Source organism: Oryctolagus cuniculus, chromosome 2, assembly GCF_964237555.1.
Source record: "Oryctolagus cuniculus chromosome 2, mOryCun1.1, whole genome shotgun sequence".
In the NCBI taxonomy this organism is placed as follows: domain Eukaryota; kingdom Metazoa; phylum Chordata; class Mammalia; order Lagomorpha; family Leporidae; genus Oryctolagus; species Oryctolagus cuniculus.
Genome location: NC_091433.1, coordinates 182,954,914 through 182,968,482, shown reverse-complemented (window position 1 = coordinate 182,968,482; position 13,569 = coordinate 182,954,914). Strand labels below are relative to the sequence as shown.

The following is a 13,569-nucleotide window of genomic DNA, read 5'->3' as shown; positions in this document are numbered from 1 at the left end:
CTTGGTTTCTTCTTGGTGTGACTAGGACATCTGGTAGACTTATAGTTTGCAAACATGACCACAACAGTTCCCTTCATCCCGCATGCCCCTTTGCAATGTGACTATCAGTTTTCTAATAAGAACAGTGAAGTCTATATCCCATCCCCTTGTACCTGGGCAGGCCTTGTGATTTCTTCTCTTCAATAGAATGCATCAAAGGGGACCTTGTTGGCTTTTTAGACTAGTTCTTAAGAGGGCTTGTAGCATTAGAACCTTGCGCTGAGTTTGCCATGTGAAAAGCTGGTCTAGTCCACCAGAGGCTAAGAGGTGATATGAAGCGAAACAAGAACTCCCAAGCAACAGACAGCATTGAAGTCCAGACAGTAAGGCCATCTTGGACCTTCCAGTCAGCTGCCCCTCCAGCTGAAAGCAGGACTATTAATGAACCCAGGGAAATCATAAGAGGGGTCGCTTGGCCAACCCATAGAATTATGAGAAATAGTACATTAGTTTGTTTTAAGCTATTTAGTTTTTGTGTGGTTTGGTACACAGCAAAGGCTAACTGAGCCAGGGAATCAGATTGAATAACTTCTAATGTGTCTTCAGCTTTATGATTCCAAAACCTTTGTATAGGACTAATTTTAGTGAAAATAAAATGACACCCCTAGAAGCGTCTATGTTCTATGCCATCAGTTTCGTAGAGGAGGAAATTGATTGAAAATTTGACCAAGTTTGCTTCACATAGTGCTTGATTGTGTAGCAGGGTCTGTTAGGAAGGCATGCAAGGCCAGCCCGTGGTCCACGCCTGCATGATGGACACTCCTCACTCCTAAGAAGCTGTGTCTTCTGCTGTTTCACAGATCAAAGAATCCACCTTTGTGATGAGTCCTTTGTGGAGAAAGCCCCAAGAAGTGAACCATTGTGAGGGATTGTCCCTCAAAGTTTTGTGAGCTCGAAGCTTGGTCTCCAATACGACAGTGTTGAGAGCATTGGAACCCTAATAGAAGCTTTAGTGGGAGGTAATTAGGTCATGGGGAACCCCCAGGAAGGGATGACCACCCATCTCATAGGAGCGGGTGAGGTCTAGAAGGACTAGATTATTTACTGTGATGCAGAGTTAATATGGAGTGAGGCCACCCCACACGTTTGCCCTCTTCCACTCTCAAACATGCTCCTACCATGATGCATCTGCCATAAGAGGACACAGTCAGAAGCCCAGAGGCTGAACTGATAGAGCCACCTGATCTTGGGTTTCAGCCTCTGAAATGCTGAACTAAGTAAACCTCTTTTCTTGATAAAGTGAGTAGTCTCAGGTATGTTTGTATAGCAATGCAAAACGATCTAAGACAACCGTCATTCTCTTTGAAGAACCCTCACCCTTCCCACCGCTATTTGGGACCAAATTCATATGTAATTAGAGAGTGCAGCTTAAATCTACAGAGTCTCTGGCTTTGTACCACACACTTGCAATGCCCATTTCATATTCTAAAAGTGAATTTCTACTCTCTCCACCATATCTATTCCACCTGCCTGAAGGAATGATCACTCTAGCCTAACCACAGGCTTTCTGCTGCTTTTATCTGCGTCTCTGAAAACACTCATGAAATTCTCCTCTCTGAAGCATGAGCCATTACTAACATACTGTACAGTCTGGCATTGATTTAGAGCCAACCTGGGAATTTCAGGGCTGGGCTTGGATTTATCTGAGAGCAGTTAAATGTTTAGGGCAGGGGTGGAGTGCTGTTCCAACAAAATGGCAAAAGTAAACTTCAGGATGAGTGTCAGAAGAAAGAATTAGAAGAGACAATTAAATAAATACCTGGATGGAAATTCTGGGTCTGGTGCCATCCACAGAGCACACAAAACCCATTTTAGACACATTCTAAAGACAATTTCAATAAGTCATCTGAGAAGATGAATCAAATAAATTCCAAATCTTAAGAGCAGATTGGTTGCTATGTGGCTTCTTGCAAGTGGACCATTAAATCAACTTTTTTTTAAAAACTAGCAGTTTCTCCTGTCATCACCAAGTGAAAAAGTGGAGAAAAAAAATCAGTTACCAAAGGAATGACATTCAGATGCTGAAAGGGTGAAACCTGAGGAACACTACCAAACCTTTGCTAAAAAACAACAAGAAGCTAGTGTTGAAAATGAAGACACAAAGGAAAGAGTTCTCCAAGGCTTAGCACATGGTCTTGTGCCCACTCTTGCTGATTGGCATTGATGATTTGCCTAAGAAAACATAGTAGCTGCATTTCTGCTAGCACCTTCTCACCTACAGTTCTAACTACAAGTGACAAGGGTGAAGTCGGGGAGGTGAGGATGATGGCCTGTACCTTCTCACACATCACTGTCTGGCACTTCTGGAACCAGCAGTTATCGAAGCCCCTAGGCTTACATACAACATACAACACTGTTGGCTCTCCCAGCATGGGAGAGGATACACTGGTCTGGGAGGTTCCATGCATACCAAAGCTCATGCCACTAGAGAGAGTAACCAGCACCCTCCACAAATCCAAATACATAGTATTTGGATTAGTGATAGTGAGGGGGTATTCAGTCCTGGGATAAACTATGTGACTATATGCAAAATCAGAATGATGGAGAGAGAACTGCAATAAGAATGAGATGTAGAGATCAGCTCAGGTGTGCCAATAACTGCCTGAAAACCCAGGAGTATCCTTTATTGCTCTGAACTCTATTTCCTGATCCCAAAACAAGACATCTAGACTAGATGATCTTTCTCAAGTCCCTTGCAGATCTATGAAGGCAGAATAAAAGCATCCTCCCGTTGAAAACCTTCTCCTTGACGCCATAACATATCAGCTACAGGATCTTAGTCCACTCAACTTCAACCCTGCAAATTCTCATGTCCAAAGTCATAGAGTTGTAAGGATGATGTGAATTAAAATATGTTGACTTTAGGAAAGATCTGACATATATGTAACCAATGTTCAATATGGCTGCAGAGGTAAATAAATTAAGGATCTATTGTTCAACTTACTCAGAAGAAAGGAGAGAGCCATCCAACCCTCTGATAACATGAATGTGTCTGAGGTTCTCATGGGAACCTGCTGTCCTTTCTCAGTGCCTCGATAATATGTCTCATCTTTTATAGGACATTTTTATTACACATTAGCTTTTCCCTGTTAATATCTATAGAAGAATAATCATTACAAACTTACATAAATAACTTCATTTGCTTAAAGAAAATGTGAGTATTTGTTTATTTGATATCAGTAGTATCTATTCACTTTGACTAAGTTTTATTGACTAGAAATTTAAAGTCATGTCTATGAGAGGAGTATTGAAACACATGGAACCAACTTCTTGGTGTTTATCTTCCTAGAAAAAGAGACAGTGAACCTAAGAACTCAGTAATTAACACCTCTTACATTGAGGAAACATTTGTTAGGAGCCAAGTAATTTATTCAATTCCTTATTAGCCTACTAAATTCAAATAAAATTAAAATTCTCTAATGTTGAATAGTCCTTGGATAATAGGATTAGAGTGAAGTTCATTCTTTCTTTCTTCCTTTTGTCTTTCTTTCTTTCTTTCTATTATTTTAAAATTTCCAAGTTTTCAAACATTCATGTTTATGGCTTTTAAAACAATAAAAAAGAATATTGTGTTTTAAAATATGTATGAGACCTGTATGAGTATACTTCAAAAAGCTCATGGAAAATGGAATTGAAGACAGATTTATCTTGGTTAAAAAAAAACATGATATGCATTTTCCACAAACTTTTTTAAGATCCCACAGAGCTATAGGTCTCCATTTTCTTCGTTGTAGTGTCCCTTTCCTGGGGGCCTCTAAGCATAAGGAAGAGACAAAGTTCATTGATAAAATAAATTGTAATACACTTAACATCAAGCAGAATTTTTCAGGGTAAATAAACCTAGATCAAGGGAAAGACCTGGTGCTTCAGAGTTTCTCTCTAACACTACCACCTCCAACCTGCATTTACTAATTTCACTCTAAGATCCGAAGCCAGTTGCCCAGTGGACTCGAGGGGCATGGTGGTGAATAAGATACCTTCTTGTCCTTCTCAAAGTTACAGGGTAGTAGGAGAAAGAGAAGGAAAAACAGAAGGAAAAGGAAGGAGTTAGGGTTGATCATGCTTCTAGGGCTCTTTCATGTCCCTATGCATTCAAGAAGAATAAACTGAGCAGTTTTCCTGTGTCAGCCATGGACAGAGAGGAAGAACTAAGACAGTTTCCTCAGCAGCATTTCTGCAGGAGCTGTCTTGTGTACCTTACAACCTCCAGTGGGATGGGCAGAGTGGGTGTCACCAAGCTCAACCTACAGAAACCTAAGACTCCCCCTCACCTGCCCACGTCAGACAGCTACCAGAGGCAAATCAGGGCTGGGAGCCAAGAGCCCTCTTCCTTTTTGAGCCTTTGCCTCCATGTGTTTGTTTCTTGCAGGAGCAGATGCAATTTTGACCTACCCTCATAGCAGAGGTGAGACTTCTCTGACAAATGAATGAGCCTAAAAATCCAGCATGTTAAGGACACCAAGAAAGCTTTTTGTGTCACTGTTCACACCTTCCTTCACCTGCTCCCTCATTTACCTAACAAACACTTCCCAACAGCACCTGGCTGCTGTAGCTGTGACCCAGCTGTGGGGGCCTGCAAAGGCCCTACCCATTCAGAGCCCATTTAGGTTCCCACATCAATGGCATTTCCTGCCTGCCTGGACAGGGGCATGTGGTCAGCCATCAAAGTGTGGAAAACTAATGTGATTCATTTATGTGAGGCAAGGGTGCTCCAACCTGTGAGTTGAGACCCACAGAATTAATTTACTCCATTCAGGAACTGTGGTTTCGGTGATGAAAGGTTCAAACCGTCCCTGCTAGGAGAGTACTTCTGCAGCACCACTCACTCCAGGGAGGGTCCCCGTGCAGGGGTGGCCCTAGATTCCAGGAACGAGGCCTGCTGCTCCCTTCCAGTTATGAATGGTTGTGAATGGAGGAGACTGGGACAGGGGTCCAGGTGCCACTCTCTTCCATATGCTCTGCAGTGTCCCCCACTGAGTTGGAGGTGCTAGGAGATTCTTGTCCAAGTCCCCCTGGGAGGCAAGACGACGGTCAGGAAGTGTGGGTACTCACCCTCTGGGCTTGCAGGGTGCTGTACTGTGCTGGACATCAACTCTCTCTGCTGTTTGCTTCTCATGCTTCAAATCTTCCAAGCAGCTGAGTGGTCCAAAGGGAGAAAAGTGCTGGGCTGAGTCCCAAAGCCAGAGTTCACAGTAACTATAGAGTACACAGTAACTACAGATGCCCGTGGGCAAGTCACACTGTTCTTATCACACCATCATCACCTCACTTCATCCTCACATCCTATAGGTGGACACTATTATTATTCCCATTTTAGGGTTGATAAAACTGGGGCAAAGAGAGGTAAGCAGCATGCCAGCTATAGAATAACTAGTTAGATGAGGAACTGGGGGTCACCATCCAGGACCCCCTGCTCAGGACTTGACCTGACCTCTCAACCATCAGAGTTGAGTTATAGTGATGATCACAACCACTCTGCCAAAAAGATGATAGAATTGATAAACCAATTCAGTGAAGTTGCAGGTTACAAAAGAAACATACAAAAAAGTAGGTTTTTTGTATGCTAATGATAAACTCACAGAAAGAAATCCCATTCACAATAGCCACAAAAAAAATACAATATTTATGAATAAATTTAACCACAGGAGTGAAAGATCCCACAATGACAATTATCATATATTGATGAAAGAAATTATCAAGGACACAAAAAAGGGAAGATATTTCTCACTCATGAATCAGAGGAATCAATATCATTAAAATGTCTATATTATCTAAAGCAATCTACAGATTCAATATAATCCCTATCAAAATTCTGATGACATTCATTAGAGAATTATAAAAAGCAAACCTAAAATTCATATTGAATCACAAATGACCCAGAACAGCCAAAGTGATCCTGAACAAGAAAAGTCAAGCTGGAGGCATCACAATAGCTGATTTCAAAGCATATTATAAAGCTATAGTAATTAAAACAGCATGGTACCTGCATAAAAACTGACACATTTATCAATGAAACAGAACACAGAGCCCAGAAATTAATCCACATGCATACAGCTAAATGATTTTTGACAAAAGTGCTCAGACCATACAGTATAGTAAGGACAATCTCTTCAACAAATGCTGCTGGCAAAATGCTGTGTATGTCTAGAAGAATGAAATTAGATCCACACTTCTCACCATATATAGAAACCAATTCAAGGTGGATCAAAGACCAGAGACTATGAATTGACTGCAAGAAAATGTAAGGGAAACACTCCAAAACATTGGTGTAGAGGGTGATTTTTTGGACAAGATCCCCATAGTACAGGCAACAAAACAGACTATATCAAACCCAGAAGCATTTACACAACAAAAGAAATGATCAATAGAGTGAAAAGACATCCAACAAAATCAAAAAAAAAAGTATTTTCAAGCCACCTACCTGACAAAGGATTAATACCCAAAATATATCAGCAACTTATAAACAACAACAAAAGCAACCAATCCAGTTAGGAAATGGACAAAGGACTTCAATAGACAGTTCTCAAAAGAAGAAACACAAATGACCAAGAAATATATGAAAAAAAATGTTCAACATCACTAGCCATCAAGGAAATGCAAATCAAAACCACAATGACATATCACCTCATCCCTGTCAGAATGGCTGAAGTCCCAAACACAGAGGGTAACAAACGCTAGCAAGGATATGGACAAAGGGGAACACTTACTCACCATTGGTGGGAATATAAGTTAGTGCACCCCCTGTGGAAATAGTGCAGAGATTTCTTTAAAAAAAAAAAACTAGAAACAGACTTGCCATATGACTTGAACACATTGTTTCAAAGAGACGCCTGTGCCTGCACCATGTTCATAGCAGCACTGTTCACAAAAATTAAAATATGGAACCAGCCAAGGTGTCCATCATCAGATGACTGGATAAAGAAAATATGCCATGTATATACAATGGAATATTATTCAGCTATAAAAAGGAATTAAATTCTGTCATTTGTAGCAAAATGGACACAACTGGAGGACATCATGTTGAGTGAAATAAACCATACCCAGAAGATAAATACTGCTTGTTCCTGATTTTATTGGGACAGCTTTGTCTGCTGCTCTGCTGCAAACAATGTTAGATATTGGTGAGGTTTGCACCATTTCAAACATTTTTTAAAGGATCCTTCAAATTAATTTTAACATTATCATTTTCTTTGAAGTCAAAGGGTCTTAATGATTCCATGCAATAAATATTTGCACATATTAGACTTAAAATAAAGCAAAATGATGAAGTCTAAGGGTCCCAGTGTTAGATCCGTAGTGATATCCAGATATTGTTAATATTAATAACCACCTGGATGTTCGTTTGTTTGTTTTTAAAAATGCTGGAGCCAGTATTGTGGCACAGTAGGATAATCCTCCACCTGCAATGTCAGTATTCCATATGGACACCAGTTCTAGTCATGGCTGCTCCACTTCCAATCCAGCTCTCTGCTATGGCCTGGGAAAGCAGTAGAAGATGGCCCAAGTGCTTGGACCCCGCACCCGCGAGAGAGACCAAAAAGAAGCACCTGGCTCCTGGCTTCGGATTGGTGCAACTCTGGCCATTGCGGCTATTTAGGGAATGGACCAACGGAAGGAAGACCTTTCTCTATGTTTCTCCCTCTCACTGTCTGTAACTCTACCTCTCAAATAAATAAATAAAATATTTTTAAAAATTTAAAAAGGAAAGGAATGAGTATTATTGAATGCCTTTTTGAGCTTTTATCGATATAAGTAATAAGCACCCAATATATGCCAGACACTGTACTAAGAACATTATATTTGGTATTTCACTTCATAAAACCTACATAAAGTAGAAATGATCATTATCAGTTATACAAGATTCATAAGATGACTTATCTAATGCTTATTTTCAATCCTCTGAAATGTTTATGTGGTATTATAGTTAGTTCATATTTCCCAGTTAAAATAATTCACTAGCAACACTATACCTTCTTGAAAGTGATAGTTTAACAAGTTTTAAAACTTCTTTCTTTGGAGAGGGGGTTATCACAAAAGCACCAACACTTCACCTTCACAAATAAAAACAGTAAATGTGTTGTTTTAATATACATTAGGATTGTCATTCATGCTCAATCAGACTTGCCCCAAATGGTAGAGTTAGAAACGTGCCAGGGGATTCCAATTCAAGCCCTTCAAGGTGGCATGTACCAATGCCATCTCACTAGTCCAAGTGATCAATTTCTGTTCACAATTGATCATAATGATAGAATTAAGAGTCAAAGGGATCACAAAAAGAAGACTAGTGTCTGCTAGTACTAACTGATAGAATAAAAAAGGGAGAGAATGATCCAACATGGGAAGCGAGATACACAGCAGACTCATAGAATGGCAGATGTCCTAAACAGCACTCTGGCCTCAGAATCAGCCCTTAAGGCATGCAGATCTGGCTGAAAAGCACATGAGAGTATTTCAGGCATGAAATAAAAAAGCCAAGACACTCTGGCAAAAAAAAAAAAAAAAAAAAAAAGAGAGAGAGAGAGAGAGGACCTAAATGAAAGATCTCTGCGAGTGAGATCCCAGTGGAAAGAACAGGTCATCAAAGAAGGAGGTACCTTTCTCTGAAGGGAGGAGAGAACTTCCACTTTGACTATGGCCTTGTCTAAATATGATCAGAGTCGGCGAACTCAAAAGGCCTCCATAGCCTTGGCAACTCATGACAAGAGCCTCGGGCGATTACTGACATCATAAAAAAGAGTGTCAATTTGTTAAGTCAACAACAGGAGTCTCTGTGCACTTACTCCTCATGTAGGATCTTTATCCTTAATGTGCTGTACATTGTGATTTAATGCTATAACTAGTACTCAAACAGTATTTTACACTTTGTGTTTCTGTGTGGGTGCAAACTGTTGAAAGCTTTATTTAATATATGCTAAATTGATCTTCTGTATATAAAGATAATTGAAAATGAATCTTGATGTGAATGGTAGGGAAGAGGGAGCGGGAGAGGGGAGGGTTGCAGATGGGAGGGAAGTTATGAGGGGGAAAAAGCCATTGTAATCCATAAGCTGTACTTTGGAAATTTATATTAATTAAATAAAAGTTAAAAAAAAGATTGTCATTGAATAACTTTAGGGTCATCCCTTATAGAATTAATTACAATAATATTTATTTTGCAAATATCTGCAAAATAAGTCCACACAACAAAAATTAGAACAGTGAAAAATATGAATATATTTTATGTAAAGCAATAAACAAATTAGTGGGGGAAGATTGAATGTTCTTAATAACAAAATCTTCAGATTAGTGAGTTCAAAAATCTATGTACAGTAAGTGAAACAAAAATAAATGACATAGAAAAATTAAAAGACAAAGGATTTGTTTAGATGTGTCAGATAAATGCAAATAAAATCAACAAGAATACAAAAAAAGACAAAACATTAAAGGAGTAGAGTAATACTTTTGTATTGATTATTAGCAATGATAGTGTATGTCATAAAACTTACGTGTTACCTGACTTCATATTTAGGTAATACTTTCAAAAATATGTTTTAATTGTAAGCAATGCTATCATGAGAAAATTTAATATGATACTCATAATGTATGATAATCAAAAATAGAATGTTACAGAGTAAGCCACTTAATTAGTAAAATTATGAAAAGAGATAGATGACAGAGACAGGAGGAGGGTGAGATTAAACTTGACATTCCATTGAGAATATATCCTTATGAAGTATTTTGAATTTGGATTCACGATTAGGCAATAAATAAAACTTTCCAGAATTCAAAATACATAAGTTATAGCCATATCAACCAGAGTTCGATAAAAATAGAAATTACAATAGCATTCCCAAATTACTGAAATTAGGAATGAAAGCTATAGAAAGTTTTTTTTTAAAAAGCCTCTGAAGTAACTTTATAGTCAATAAAGAAATTCAATCGATAATTGCAAAGGCAACGAAACTTGGAAGGAAAACATTAAATATAAAAGATAAAGCCAACATAGTACTCTTATTCTAAATAGTACTCTTACTCTAAATTCTTAGCCTAAATTTTGTTCTACCTGAAACACCAGTAAAGCAATCTCATCCAACCATGTGGAATCTGTCTCTGCTGGAGACAACTCTGACATGACAGTGAATTCTCCATATGTCAACAGCCATATGTTTCAGGAGTAAATTCCAGAACTCCACAAAACAATTTTTGGAAAAACAATCTCACATTTGCACAGAAAAGCAATTGGAATCCTGTGCATGGAAGGCCCCTATGTCCTGATTTCATCTCCAGCAACTACCTCTCTAAGTCAAGATGCTACCCATGCCACCTCAATATAATTCCCACCATGCTTTGTCTTCTCTTATCATGCACCACATAGCTTTTTTCTTTTTAGTCAAAATCCTATCATTGAGATTTCAGAAATTCTAGCATGAGCATTTGGCACAGTGGCTAAGTCACCACTGCTCTGATCCAGCTTCCTGTTAATGAGCACCTGGGAAGGCAGCAGGTAATGGCTCAAGTACTTGGGTCCCTGACACCCATGTGGGAAGACCCTGATGGGGTTCCAGGCTCTTATTTTGGCCCTGGCCAAGCCCTGGCTGTTGAAAGTAAGTGGGAGTGAAACAGAAGATGGAAGCTTACTTGCTCTCTCTCGGCCACTCTGGATCTCTGTGTTTTTACCTCTCTGTCTCTTTCTCTCTAAAATAAAATAAAAATAAATTTAAAAACTTTAAAATATAAGAAATTCTTTGGTATTACAGCATGTGATAGGCATTGACCCATGTTTTTCATATTTTTGTAAATTTGTATATTTCATTGGTCAGTTCAATGGAAATGAGGAACGCCAACATCTTAGTATCTTGTTCAGAAGACTCTGTGTACAGCACTCACAAGGAAAATATCCTTAAATAAAACCATTGCTCTGATCCCACCACAATGGAACACTAATGAAGGCTGAACCTCAGCACAAGGTCAGGTGGGTAGGTGCCTCCTTGCAACACACATGGTTTAATGTGGCTTTAGAGAGTAATGACCAAGAACATGCATTCTGCAATCATACAAGTCTTGGTCTTGTTATTTTGTGCCTTGACTTCCTATCTGGGGTGGGTGGTATTGGCTGCTGAATAATCACCAGATAAGACATTAGAATATTAGAGCCACCCAAGGGTACAGTAAAGGTGACTGCTGCAGCCAAACACTTTGAGGTCTGCTCTGGCCAAAGGCTGAGCAGCAATTACCCGTGAACAGCAGATCTGTGAAACATCAAAACCCAAGACATGCCCAGGTTGAGATGGGCACAAATAGAATAGCAGCTTAAGTGTCAAAGGGGGATTGAGCCCTCCAAAACAAATTAGCACACTTCCACTCTTTCCAGCCTGGAGTTTGTAAATAACACTGTTTACAGATTAGAATTAAGTAAACATTCCTGTTTTCCTTCCCTTTTCTCCTTCATTAAGAGAACGGAAAGAATCCCAGAAAACCATCTTGGTCTAGTGATTGTGCTAGAAATTTATTTTGGAGACTAAAAGAGAGTCATGTCTTCAGGGGGACACTGATCTGAAAAGCTGGGGGTGAAGAGATGTCTAGGAAGTACATGACATCCTAAGATCCTGTGTTCATGTACCCATGCCATCCATTCAGAAACATCTGCTGGGCAACTCTTGTGGGCCAGACACAGGGAGCGAGAGAACAGCAGAGGAAGATGGGTTGAGATTCATATACAGCTAACCACAGTGTTCCATGGGGAATAGGCAAAGGAGAAGGCATTTCTGGCTAGTTGCTATCCCAGGAGCTGGGCTTTGATGAGCACCAAAGAGGAAAGGCCAATCCTGATGACGCATGCAGGGTCAGTTAGGCCTTTGAAACCACCAAGAGTCAATGTACTGAACTCGTGTGTGGCCAGATTGGGGCCAGAATTCAGGCTATAGGTTAATGGTTTTCAAATTTGACGCACATTGGACTCACATGAGAAGCTTTGAAAGCTATTGGAGCCCTAGTCCTATCCCAAGTTTCAACTGAGCTGGGCTAGTCTGTAACCTGGGCAGCAGGATTTCTGCAAGCTTCCAGAAACTTATTCCAGCCACGAATGAGAATGTTCATTCTAAGTAATTTTCCCTGCTATTGGTACCCACAGCAAAAACAAAACAAAACATGTACTTCAACCGGTATCCTTGGCACACTTAAGCAATCCAACAGGTGACCAGGGCTTCACATTTGGGGGAAGGGTGGGTGGTGGCTGAAACATGCACCCACTCTGTCTTGGTTTCACTTTTGTCCCTACTATTTGGTGATTTGGGAAAGTACCTTCCCTCGGTAGCTTTAGCTTCCTTGTAGTAATAAGACAATTATTACAAATGACCACATAGAAAGATCCATGATGGTGGGTTAATAAAATCTGTATTTATTTATGTGAGAGGCAGAGAGAGACTAAGCTCTCATCTGCTTGCTCACTCCCCCAAATACCTGCAATAACTGGGACTGGGTCAGGGCCAGAGCCAGGATCTGGGAACACGATCCAGGTTTCCCACATGGGTGGCAAAAATACAATTACTTCAACCACCACCTAGTGCTACTGGTAGGAAGCCAGAATCAGGATCTGGAGTCGGGAATCAAATCCAGATACTCCAAAGTGGGATGCTGGCACCTTAACCATTAAGCAAATGCCGCTTTCTCATGATAGCAGCATTGTAACCTCTTGGGTCATAGATCTGTTTGAGAAATTATACAAACTTTGCATCCCATCTGCAGGAGAATGCATGTGCCCATACATAAATTCAAATCCCATTTCAGGGGTAAACAGATTCCACAAAGATTGTCCAAGAATTGAAGCTATGCATGCACCCATTGAAAGGGTCTGACCTGTTCACATCTCTCCAGCTATTGAAGTTTTGCTCTGGTTAAATTTTGAACCATACCCAAGCTCTTCTCAATTTGTCCAACCCTATTCAGGTTTTCTGTGGATGCTACTTTATTACAGGAAGTATGTAGTAGAGGGCAAAACTGGTTAGGAACTCTGAGGTTCAAATAGGCATAATATATACGTAAACACAGCAAGGTGAAAGTGGAGACCAGTGCATCAGGAAGAGAATGAGAACCAGATGCCTCTATGCAGGGAGGCGTGGAGGCAAAGACAGCAGCCCAAGGGGCCTGCTCTGTGGCTTTACCTCTAATCAGGGCTCACAAGGAGCAAAACTAGAGGGAGGCGAGACGGGGAATGGCAGCCTTGGAAAGTCTGGCAGTGAGAAGATGGAGGTGACTGAGTGCCGAGGTCAGAAAGAGAAGACAGGCAGCCTTTCCAGAAGCCTTAAAAGAAGACCGTGGGGGAATAGGACAGAACTTGTCCATCAATAGGTATTACTGGTTTCCTAGCAGAGCATCAGGCACGGTGTGGATTAACTAAGTGGGAGAGCACCTTCCCTGAGGAGTCATCGGACAAATTCCTGTTCTGTGTCCATAAAGGTACAAGGCACTGTTTCAAAAAGAGAGGATGTTTTATGAATCCACCAGTGCAGATGGCAAGGTGATTGTTTCTCCTCCTGGTATCCAGGGCTCCCA

General features: G+C 40.3%; 1 long non-coding RNA gene across 1 annotated transcript in view; it reads right to left on the bottom strand.

The window, feature by feature from the left end:
• Positions 1–13,569, bottom strand: part of LOC138848715 (uncharacterized) — a 38,457-nt gene that overhangs the window by 16,022 nt on the left and 8,866 nt on the right. Inside the window, exon 2 of the long non-coding RNA XR_011386810.1 lies at positions 5,092–5,175. This is a non-coding gene — a long non-coding RNA (uncharacterized lncRNA). The remainder of the gene's footprint in view (positions 1–5,091; positions 5,176–13,569) is intronic.